Genomic DNA, 10,381 nt, shown 5'->3' with positions numbered 1-10,381 from the left:
GTACATTGATTAGCACTGGATTTAGTGTTGAAACATGAATACAGCCAGAATGAAGCTTGCTGCAGTATGCTCTTATTACGATGCAGTCAGGTCATTGTACTTTTTATGTGTTTAATGTATAAAGACCCCTGTCTTTTGAGAAAATGTTAATATTAAAGACTTTTCTGAAAGAACCATGGGTCTTTCTTCCTGACTGTTCAGCAGTATCTTAGGAATAGTGTAAGTCTTATTTCTTACTACGTTCATTAAGACTTCAAATGTGCGTGTGTGTTTGTATTTGTATAGACTTGAAAGAATTTCTGAGATACAGAGAAAGTGTGATTTACTACTGTGTAAAAATGAGATTTACTGTGTAAATCTTCAGGATTCAGGATGCTTCATAGATCTGCTATGGTTTTTCTTGGATATAAATTTAGCTTGTGACTATCACGATTTTTTTTATATAAAGATATATCTTTATTGGTGAGGTTAATTTTAGCAAAGTAACATGCAAAAGAATCAGTTTGAAAAGTTCTTTTAGTAGCAATCTGTGTGTGTTTGGAAATGACCACATGCTGAAATAAATGGGTGAATCTGGTCTAAATGTAAGCATCAACGTACCTTGTTCTAAGAGCTCCTAAGAAGAATTTCAAATTTGAATTCACTCATTCCAATGTTCCCAGTCCTGCCTAATTGAATAAGTGAAAAGAGTCCTTGGATATTCTCTCACTTCCCACTTTCCACTCAGCAAGTTTAGAGCTGCGGAGGATCAGTGACAAGAGGTAGGGATACTAGAAGATAGTCTTGTTATTCTGCAGTGGGATTATATGTTGCATTTGGCAACAATTAGTGCTATTTTATTTGTGTATATACGTGCTGTTTCCAAAGCTTTGGAGTCTGCTATGAATAAATAGCCATAATGACTTCCCTAATATTGCAAAAGCTGACATGTGAGTCCATTAACACAATGGTTGAATAGTTCTACAATGCCAGAAAGTTCTTTATTTATATATATATATATATGAATGTCTGTAGAATGCTGGCAAAAAAAAAGTAAAAGGGGGGGGGGGGGGGGGGAAGAAAGATACAAAGATAACAATAAGTAACAGAATATATATGCTAAGGATTATAGTGGTTATCATTCTGCTTCATTATATGGCCATTTGTAACCTGGAAATATCAGCAGAACAGGGACCTTCCCACTTCAAAGCATCATATGACAAAGACATTTAGCTAGTTGGCAAAACAGAACATATTTCATGGTTTTGTCAGGTACTATTGAATTCTATACAGACAGTGGTGGGCATATCTTCTATTTGCTCATAATATACTACCTGTAATACACATTTATATCCTGCTAAAATTTGTGAGCAGTCACATTTAGATTTTTCTTTCCTTCTCATTTTTAGTTTTTCCAGCATTTTCTTCAGGCAGCATGGAACCAAAATTTGCTAAAATTAATGCAAATATTCCCACCCAATTCCATGTCTTTTTGTTTAGAAAGTTTGAAGTAGCTGTCTAAGAATGCCAGTCTTTCAAATACTTCTACTACAACTTCTCATCTGTTCTGTTTCAAAATGTAACTACAGCCTAGTCTATGGTGCTCAGATAGTGTGAGGAGGAAACTAGAACCCTCATAAGCATACAAAAAATCACAAGAAAATGTTTTATTTTCTATCATTGAGCTGTTCCACTTCTCCAAATTCTACATTACACTTAGAAGGTCCTGGTATCCTACTTCAAACTTGTTGTGCTTGAACATTGGTGCACTTAGAGAGTTATTAAATTCTTGGTTCTTACAAGAGACAGAGAATTAGATTTCAGATATTTTAAGTAGTTCTCTGCACTGAAACATTTGATTGTCCACAAAGCGAAACTTTTATCAACTCCTTGATTTTCACTCTGTCAGAAGTGATTTCCATTATTTTATCTCACAAAAGTCACCTTTCATAATGTTCAGCATCTGCCACCTTCCTTTATATTTGTACTTAGAAATTCTATTTTGTTCTATTGAAAATCAATCTAAAAGAAGCAAATGCCTCTTGTACCGATGAAATATGTACCCACAGCTGGGGCACAATCACCTCAAATATATCTTCAGTCTTTTAAGTGCTAATAAATAAAACATAAACATATTTTTATGCTATGAAACAATCAGAAATGTTACTGTTCATGTGGTCAGTAAGACGCGTAGTATATTTAATACTTAGCACATGTAATTTATATTTCAAATTGAGAAAGAATCCCACCACTTAGTATTTTTCAAGCATATGGATTATCAGAATCAACACCAGCAGACATACAGAGCTATGTTTATTCCTAACCTCTTGTGTTTGATTGTCCATATCCACTTATTTCTTTTTCCTGGTGGTAACCGAAACTATGGATATTCCTAACCTCTTGTGCTTTGCATACACACTTATACACACTTATTTCTTTTCCTGGTGTTAACTGAGGATTGAAATTCTACTCAATGTGAATAAAAATGTCAAAATTTGCCCCACTGCAAGTTTTCACTATTTGTTGAGCCTGGGATTGCATTCCTGGTTTTGGTGTAGCATCCACAGTCAGCAGTTCACATGTAGAGCCATAAAACCATACCCCTGGTTCTTAGTGCAGAAAAGAGACTAATTTTTAAGAGCTTAATTTTGCATGGCAGTAATAGTAGATAAGAGGGGTTAGTATGAGCTTTGCTGATACTATGAATAGAGGCCTCAATCAAAGGCCTAGGTAACATCAGTACATAACACTGAACATCATTACTGTCAGGCATCCTGAATCAGAAAAAAAGGGAGAAGATGCTATGAGCCATAAAAGTTGCATGACAATCAACTCAATGTAAAAATGGTTAAACCAAAACATGTTTGTTCTTGTTCTTTTGTTCTTGTTCTTCATCTTCTTCTCCTCCTCTCCCCATTTTCTTTTCCTCCTCTCCTCTTCTTTTTTTTTTTCCACTGTGTTGAAATGAACCATACATCTAGTGGTATTGATCACCATAATGAAGATATAGAGAATGTTAAAAATGGGGAAACATTATGTGATGAACAATAACATGGAGGTTATTAACAAGTTTTACTACTTCAAAACTCATGATTACTTTTGCTTTCCAGATTGTATGTTAAAGTGGAATAGTGGTGATTATTTCATTACATTACAGCATTCAGTACAGAGGACAGTGTCTTTAGGAAAGTTATCTCACTACATGCCTGACATCTTAGCTGTAGATGGTGTTGTAAATATGTGGCACTATCAGATACATGAAACAGGTAGGCACCTGTTAAATTCTTTCATGGTGAAGATCCTGCTTTAAGTTGAAACTGCAAACCTGGTACTGTGTTTGGCTTTCATTGGTCCATGAACATTCATTGCATGTTAAACGTGTTCTGACTACTTGCTTGTTAACTGGCTGGATAATTCATAATTGCTTTGGTTCTACCTGTTTCTGTGCAAGCTCCAGAACACAAAGAGAGAAGGGAGATTTTAAAGAACATAATGTGAACTTCAACTTCTGAGGCTCAAATCTGAGCCTGGCTGGGTAATAGTACACTTGAATACTCACATTCTTGAATGTGAGTGTACAGATGGACTTTTGAATAAGACAATAATAAAATGAAAGAATGCCAGTAATGTAAGTGTAAATGTATATTCAAAGTAAGTTATTTTTTAGGCTTCTATTGCTTATATAAGTAAAAATATTGCTTTTATAATATTTTACAGTGAGAGATACTTTATTAAGTAAGTTGTTTTTTTTTTTCCTTTACTCTTTTAATTTCTCCTTAGTGTGTTTTCACTGATTCACCACAAATAGAGAAAGATAGAAAGAATAGGATTATTCTGGCATGCAGGCTATAGCATCTGCTATTCTATGTGCTTTATGTCATTGACAAATGGTAAAAACTCTGTCTGGTAGTCTGCAGAGAAGCTCTGCAAAGGAATAACCTGCCACAAGCTAGTGAAGTCACTACTGATGACAATATGATTATTATCTAGAGACAATGTGAAATGCATGCAGTGGAAATTTCCCAGAGTGGAGAAAATGTCAGTGGAAATGTTGCATTTATAAATGTTATGATAAATATAGGATTTTATTATTTATCTTTTTATCATTTATTGCTAGCAGGGACATATCTGAACATTTCAAAAGCAGAAGGTTGGATAACTTTTTTCTTTTTTTCCACTGTTGATGTAACACATATTCACTAAAATGTATGTAAGCTGAATTAGTTCTTGAGAAAGGAAATCATGCAACAAAAGAAGTCCTTCAGAGCCTTTTAACTCTACAGAACTGAAGCTACTAGTCTAATCTTTTGCTTTGTACTTTAAAGGAGGATACAAAGGAAAAAGTAGTGAACCAACACTAGAAAAACAATCATATATAGTTGTATCACAGGTACTTTCAGTGGTTTACCCTTTGGAAGACTGATGCACCATGCCCCAAAGCTGGAGTGCATGGCCGGTCTATAGGTGGGCCATCATGGCCAACACTCAGCTGTCTTCTGCTGCTATTGCAGACAGTGAAGCCACTGACTGCACACAATAGAAAGAACATGAGGGAAGGAGATGGTAAGTTGGAAAGGGAAGAAGCAATAATAAAAAGATAGAGAAGGAGAAAAAGTCTTGGTTCCTTGGGCAATGTGTTCTTGCAGCCCAAAGACAACTGTATCCTGGGCTGAACCAAAAGAAACATGGCTAGCAGGTCGAGGGAGGTGATTCTTCCTCTCTACTCTGCTCTCTTGAGCCCTTACTTGAGTACTGTATTCAGTTCTGGAGCCCCCAGCATAAGAAGGACTTAATCTGTTACATGGAGTCCAGAGGAGGGCTATGAAGATGACCGGAGAAAGCTGGAGCACCTCTCCTGTGAAGACAGGCTAGCAGAGTTGGGGTTGTTTAGCCTACAGAAGAGAAGGCTCCAGGGAGACCTTACAGCAGCATTCCAGTACCTAAAGGGGGCCTACAGGGAAGCTGGTGAGGGACTCTTTGTCAGGGGGTGTAGTGACAAGACAAGGTCTAATGTGTTTAAACTAAAAAAGGGTAGATTCCAAATAGATATTAGGAAGAAATTTTTTGCTATGTGGTTGGTGATGCACAGGAACAGGTTGCCCAGAGAAGCTGTGGATGCCCCATCCTTGGAAATCTTCAAGAGCAGGTTGGATGGGGCTTTGAGCAGCCTGGTCTGGTGGGATGTGTCCCTGCCCATGGATGATCTTTGAGATAAGTTACAATGCAAAATTTTACATGATTCTATGATTCTTGCTCTTATGGTGAGCAGAGATGCAAAGCAGAACATCACCATGAGTCTAAAACAGATACTGCAGGAATGTAATTCCTTTTTGTGACAGCTTCAGGTTTTCACATATACGTTTGTCCTTTCAAACACTTTTGGATAATAACATTTTGTAAATGCACTAAAGCTCTGGTTAAAAGGCCATTATTCTATCCTCATTTTTATTCCTCACCTTCTCCTCTCTTTTTTAAATGACTATACAAGCTCGTCAAAAACTCAGAGTTTAGAAAATGATACAGAAATCAGAAAACTCTTGAAAACCACTGAAAGGAGGGGGATATACATGTCATCAGAAAAAAAAAAAAAAAAAAAAAGGAAAGAAAAATGTATCCAGTGTGTTGTGATTAGATGGGATATTTATATTGTTTATCTGCAGTTTTTGTAAGGTCTCTAAACAAATGAAACCTTACATAACAGATATGTATTTCATGTCTCCAATCACAGAAACTTTAATTTTTTATAGTAATACTAGGATCCTATTTCAAATCTACAGTAAAGACATATCTGAAGAAAAAAAAAATCAACAAAAAAAAATCTGAACAATGAAAACATTTGGGAAAATGCAGTGAATGTTTATAAATAGAAGAAACAAAGATGTCACAATATTAATTGCTCTATTTTAAGGAAAACATAACAACAACAAAAACAACAGCCAAAAAACCCTCACACAACAAAAAATGTAAATAAATGTTCAAATGGCTGCTATTTGAAATGAATGAACAATGGTGACTGACCTGTGTGAATGCAGAGGCTTACGAAGGGAATAAGGTTGTTCAAATGGTAGGTTATTACTACTATTTCGGGAGTTAGATAATCATTGCATTCAATTTTAGTTTTGTAATAATTCCTAATATTTTTAAGTAGGGCCCAGAAATACTAAAGGTCTGAGAGTACACGGATTTGACTATATTGTATACTGTAAACAGCAGTTGAAACAGAGCTTATTTTTAGGTCATGTGTTATTCTATTTGGCTGCCTACTTTCCAGATCCTTTTTGATTTGATATTTTTCCCTCCACAACAGAAAGTCAGGGACATTGTGCATGCAGAGTAGTTCAGTGAATATGCCAAATCATATTATTATTAATCAGTATTGATATACTGTTAATTCCATTCACTAGACTTTGCTTTTGCATTAAGGCTGTCATTAATGAGAAATACTCATGAGGTCTAACAAAATCTTAGGAAGCCCTACACAAAAGGGATTAATTGTGCTACATGTTGGAGTACAGGGAAAATTCAGTCTGCTGGGAACTCAGTGCCAGCCTTTACTCTTTTTCACCTAAATTAAAAGATCACAGCTAAAGATACTGCAGTGTTACTCTGTCTTTATTCTGGACCGAAATTCTATTGAGGTGAATGTATACCCACTTTCCATGAACTCCAAACCTGGCTTAGGGCCAGCCTCTAACCTGATGGTTAGAGGAGCCTTCTGGAATATTCTAACAGGAGCTCCCCCAGGACATATTTGGTCAGTATTGAAAGCATAGTACTATGGTATAAAGCACAGGATGTCTAGTTGCCTTTTTCTGCTCAAGATTTTTTTTTTTTTTCATTGTGATGTTGGTATATGGTGAAAACGTGTACTAGACTCTACCCTCTGGAAATTGAAGCATTATTCTGGATCCCTCAGGAGCTTAAAAAGGAGTTATATGTCTTATGGTTCTGTCTCGACAGTTCTGAGCAAACACAAAAACAGAACAGTCTGTGCATGTGGAATTTTCACACCAGACAGGGAGCTCCGAATGAGATCAAGGGTTGGTAGCTACTGAACGAGGAATTTCTTTCTCATAAATTTTAGGCACACACTACACCTTCTGTTTGGTGCATAAGTCTCAAATTTTGGCAGCCTGTTGGTTGACCCAAGAAGCAAATGTTCCTTGAAGGCAACAGGACATCTTTGAAATATTGCTGTCATCACTTATTCCAAACAAATGAAGGAAAACAGTTTCTCTGAGAAAAACTATTACATGCCCAAAGGAAGTAGTCTGTCCATTAAAGTGTTGCAGCTATTCTTAAAATGAAAAATATTTGCTCCAATATCAAACCCCAAACCTGTTATGCTGCATTTAAAATTTTTGTCTTGTCCTTCATATATATCTCCCCAGAATAATAATTATCATCTTCCCATTCCTAAAAATTTGTGATGTGCTGGAAACTGCTATGGTTCTCACAGTTCTTTACCAAACAAAACCGATCCGGTTTTCTTAATTTTCCTTCATAGATCACATTTTCTATATTTTATTTTATTTTATTTTATTTTACAGTCCACTTGTGAGTGATTTCAGTTAGATGTTAATTCCTTGGTTTGTATAATAGAATTTTAGAATATATTCTCAATATTGGAAAAGACTTACTAAAGTCAAAATATATCACAGTTGTGACTTCTTCCTTATCCAGCTAATCAAAGAAGGATATTAGATTGATTTGACACTATTTGCTGTTGAAAAATCCATGTTTTCTCTTTTTATCACCATCTTATTCTCTTGTGACTTATAAATGGATTTTCTTTCTTCTTCTTTTAATATATTGTCCCAAAAATTTTCAAGGAAGAACAGTCCAGGGACTGGTCTGCACCTTCCCATACAGAGATATTTCCCCTTTTTAAGTGTGACATTGTGATTGCCCTCTTTATATCCTCCGAGAATTCTACTATCCTTCATCAACTCTGTAAGTGCTATGATTCAGAGATTACTATGGTCGCTCTGCTAAATATACTTAATTGAAATTCATCAGACTAAGCGAAATTGAAAATCTCTATCTTTTTGCACTGTCCTTTCCCATATTCAGAAAGACATGCCTATCTCCTTCAAAAATGTAATTTAATTAAGAATTAGATCATAGTTAACATTTATTTGAAGATTGAAAGAAGGTGTTAGGTACCTCTAACTTCCTCGAGTCTCCTTTTTAATACTTCCTTTTACATGTCTAATATGTAGAGTCTGTAGCTTTTTTTCCTTGTTGTTTCTTATATCCTTTGTAAATTATAACTCAGTTTAGCCTTGCTGAGTTTAACCTATGTATCTGAGTAATTCTTTTATATCTTTAAGAACGTGCCTTTGTTTTCATTTTGTGTGCAGTTCCTTTTTCCATTTTCAGATCACTAAATTGCTTTTAATGCAGTTAAAATGTCTTCTACTTGACTTTTTTTGATGCTTCTATTGTGTATTTGGCATGTTTCCAGTAACGACTTTTTTTTTTTTTTTTTTTTTAACCAGTTTATCAATACTAAATTCCTGATCAATAAATTCCTTCTCTTCATGTGTACTTTCTCAATGATGTTATTTTGCTACCCTTTTACTTTCTCCTTTTTTTTTTTTTGACCAGCAATGCCTCCAAAACCCAAATTATTTTCCATTTTATCCAGAATAAAATTAAGAGTCATTATTGTTCGAGTCATCCACCTTCCAAACAAAAGATTGTCTCCAACACATACAACAAGCTCCACTGTGCAGCTGTTCCTAAATACAGACATGATAGTCATGACCCCAGTCATCCAGTCACCAATGATCCACCTCTCTTGAGTTCTCTTTGCATTGTCTCTGAACAACCGTATTCAACAGCCTCTTGTTGAGTTAATAGTGGAGTTATTGCCACAACAATGTCATTTCCTCCTTTTTATCTCAACCAGACACATTACAACTTTTTCAACTTTTTCATTGCAGGTATTTGTTCTGAAGTTCAGAAAGCACTTGTGATAAATAATACCTCTACCATTGCATCTCTCAGGTACTCCTCTTTCAAGGTGGTTTCCTTGTATACTTACTATATTCCACTATGATTTTGTGATATAAGTAATACAAATGAGTTAAACCTTTGAGTTATTCCTATATATTCCTTAGAACCTAGCTAGGTACCTAGAAGGTATTTCAAATATTCAGTTGGTTGCCATGCTATTTTTTTTTCTGCTTCATATATATATATATGCTTTTTTTTCACCTCACTTTCCATACCAAGGCTCATTTCCTATTACTTCTGTAAGAGCTCCTCTAACTCTTCCCTTTCACTTTCAGGATTTTGGAAGCTAAGTATGTATATTCACTGTGATGCTATATTATTTGTACTGCAGGCTGCATCTCCATTCTCATTCCTGTCTGAGTGCCACAAACAGCCTACACTTCAGATTTTCTGTGATTACTTCAGATGATATTAATGTTGCCCCTGGATTAGTGGCAGAAAAGTAGAAACTATGTCAATGGACTTAGTCTATTTACCAGCCTGAGGTATGACAATAGTCTTCTATAAGCCACGCTTTTTTTTTTTTTTTTAATTTAAAGTCCTAGGAGAAAAATCAATTTTCTCCACCTACTTGCTTTTGAAAAAGCTTTGAGCTGGATCTTTTTCTGATATGAAAGAAAAGAATAACATCAGGAAAAATATTTGCAGTGATCTGGGTGAAGACCACATTTCTGTCTTTAAAAGTAGAGCCACTCTGTGTGGGTAAGCCAGAGTAGTGCTAGTTTGTTGTTAAAGTGAAGTTTGTTCAATGATGGTCTAGACAAATTTTATTTTTAGGAATTCCATCAGCCTGTGTTACAATATCTCTTGGGAAGCATGACAGTGAAATACAGAGCCCTTCATCTTAAGGTCATTGACTCAGACCTGCCCCTAGGTGAAAAAGAAAAAAAGCCCTATGTGATGGCTTTTTGATGATATATGTGAAAAGACAATGGACAATGATCAAACAGAGAAGTGCCCACATTGCAAAACTACTGACAGAGTCAGCCCTGGTTGTGTTCTGCTGATGATGCTTCAGCAAAATGTCCAAGGACAAAATAAATATGGAGACTCCACTTACTGCACTTACCACCTTCTGGCAACTGCTGAAGGTCAGTGATTATGGACATATGTGTTCATCAGTATCTAGTAGTATCTGGTCTGAGCTCAGTGTCATCATACTGAGCTTCAACCTGTAACGTCTTTACAAAAGAAGCCATGTCAGGAGGACACAGGTAGAAGAGGTCTCACCTGGGTTTTTTATGAGATATCTGAAGCTCTCCCACCCATTCTGAAGTGAAAAGTAAAGTGGCATGCTGAAAGTGGTTCTGTAATTTGTTCTGGTAGAAACCTAATCCCGATGGGCTGTGCCCCCCCCCAAAAAAAAATAAAAATCTTGTAA

Source organism: Anas acuta, chromosome 2, assembly GCF_963932015.1.
Source record: "Anas acuta chromosome 2, bAnaAcu1.1, whole genome shotgun sequence".
Taxonomy (NCBI): Eukaryota; Metazoa; Chordata; class Aves; order Anseriformes; family Anatidae; genus Anas; species Anas acuta.
The sequence above is the reverse complement of the archived record's forward strand: the minus strand, read 5'-3'. Positions refer to the sequence as shown.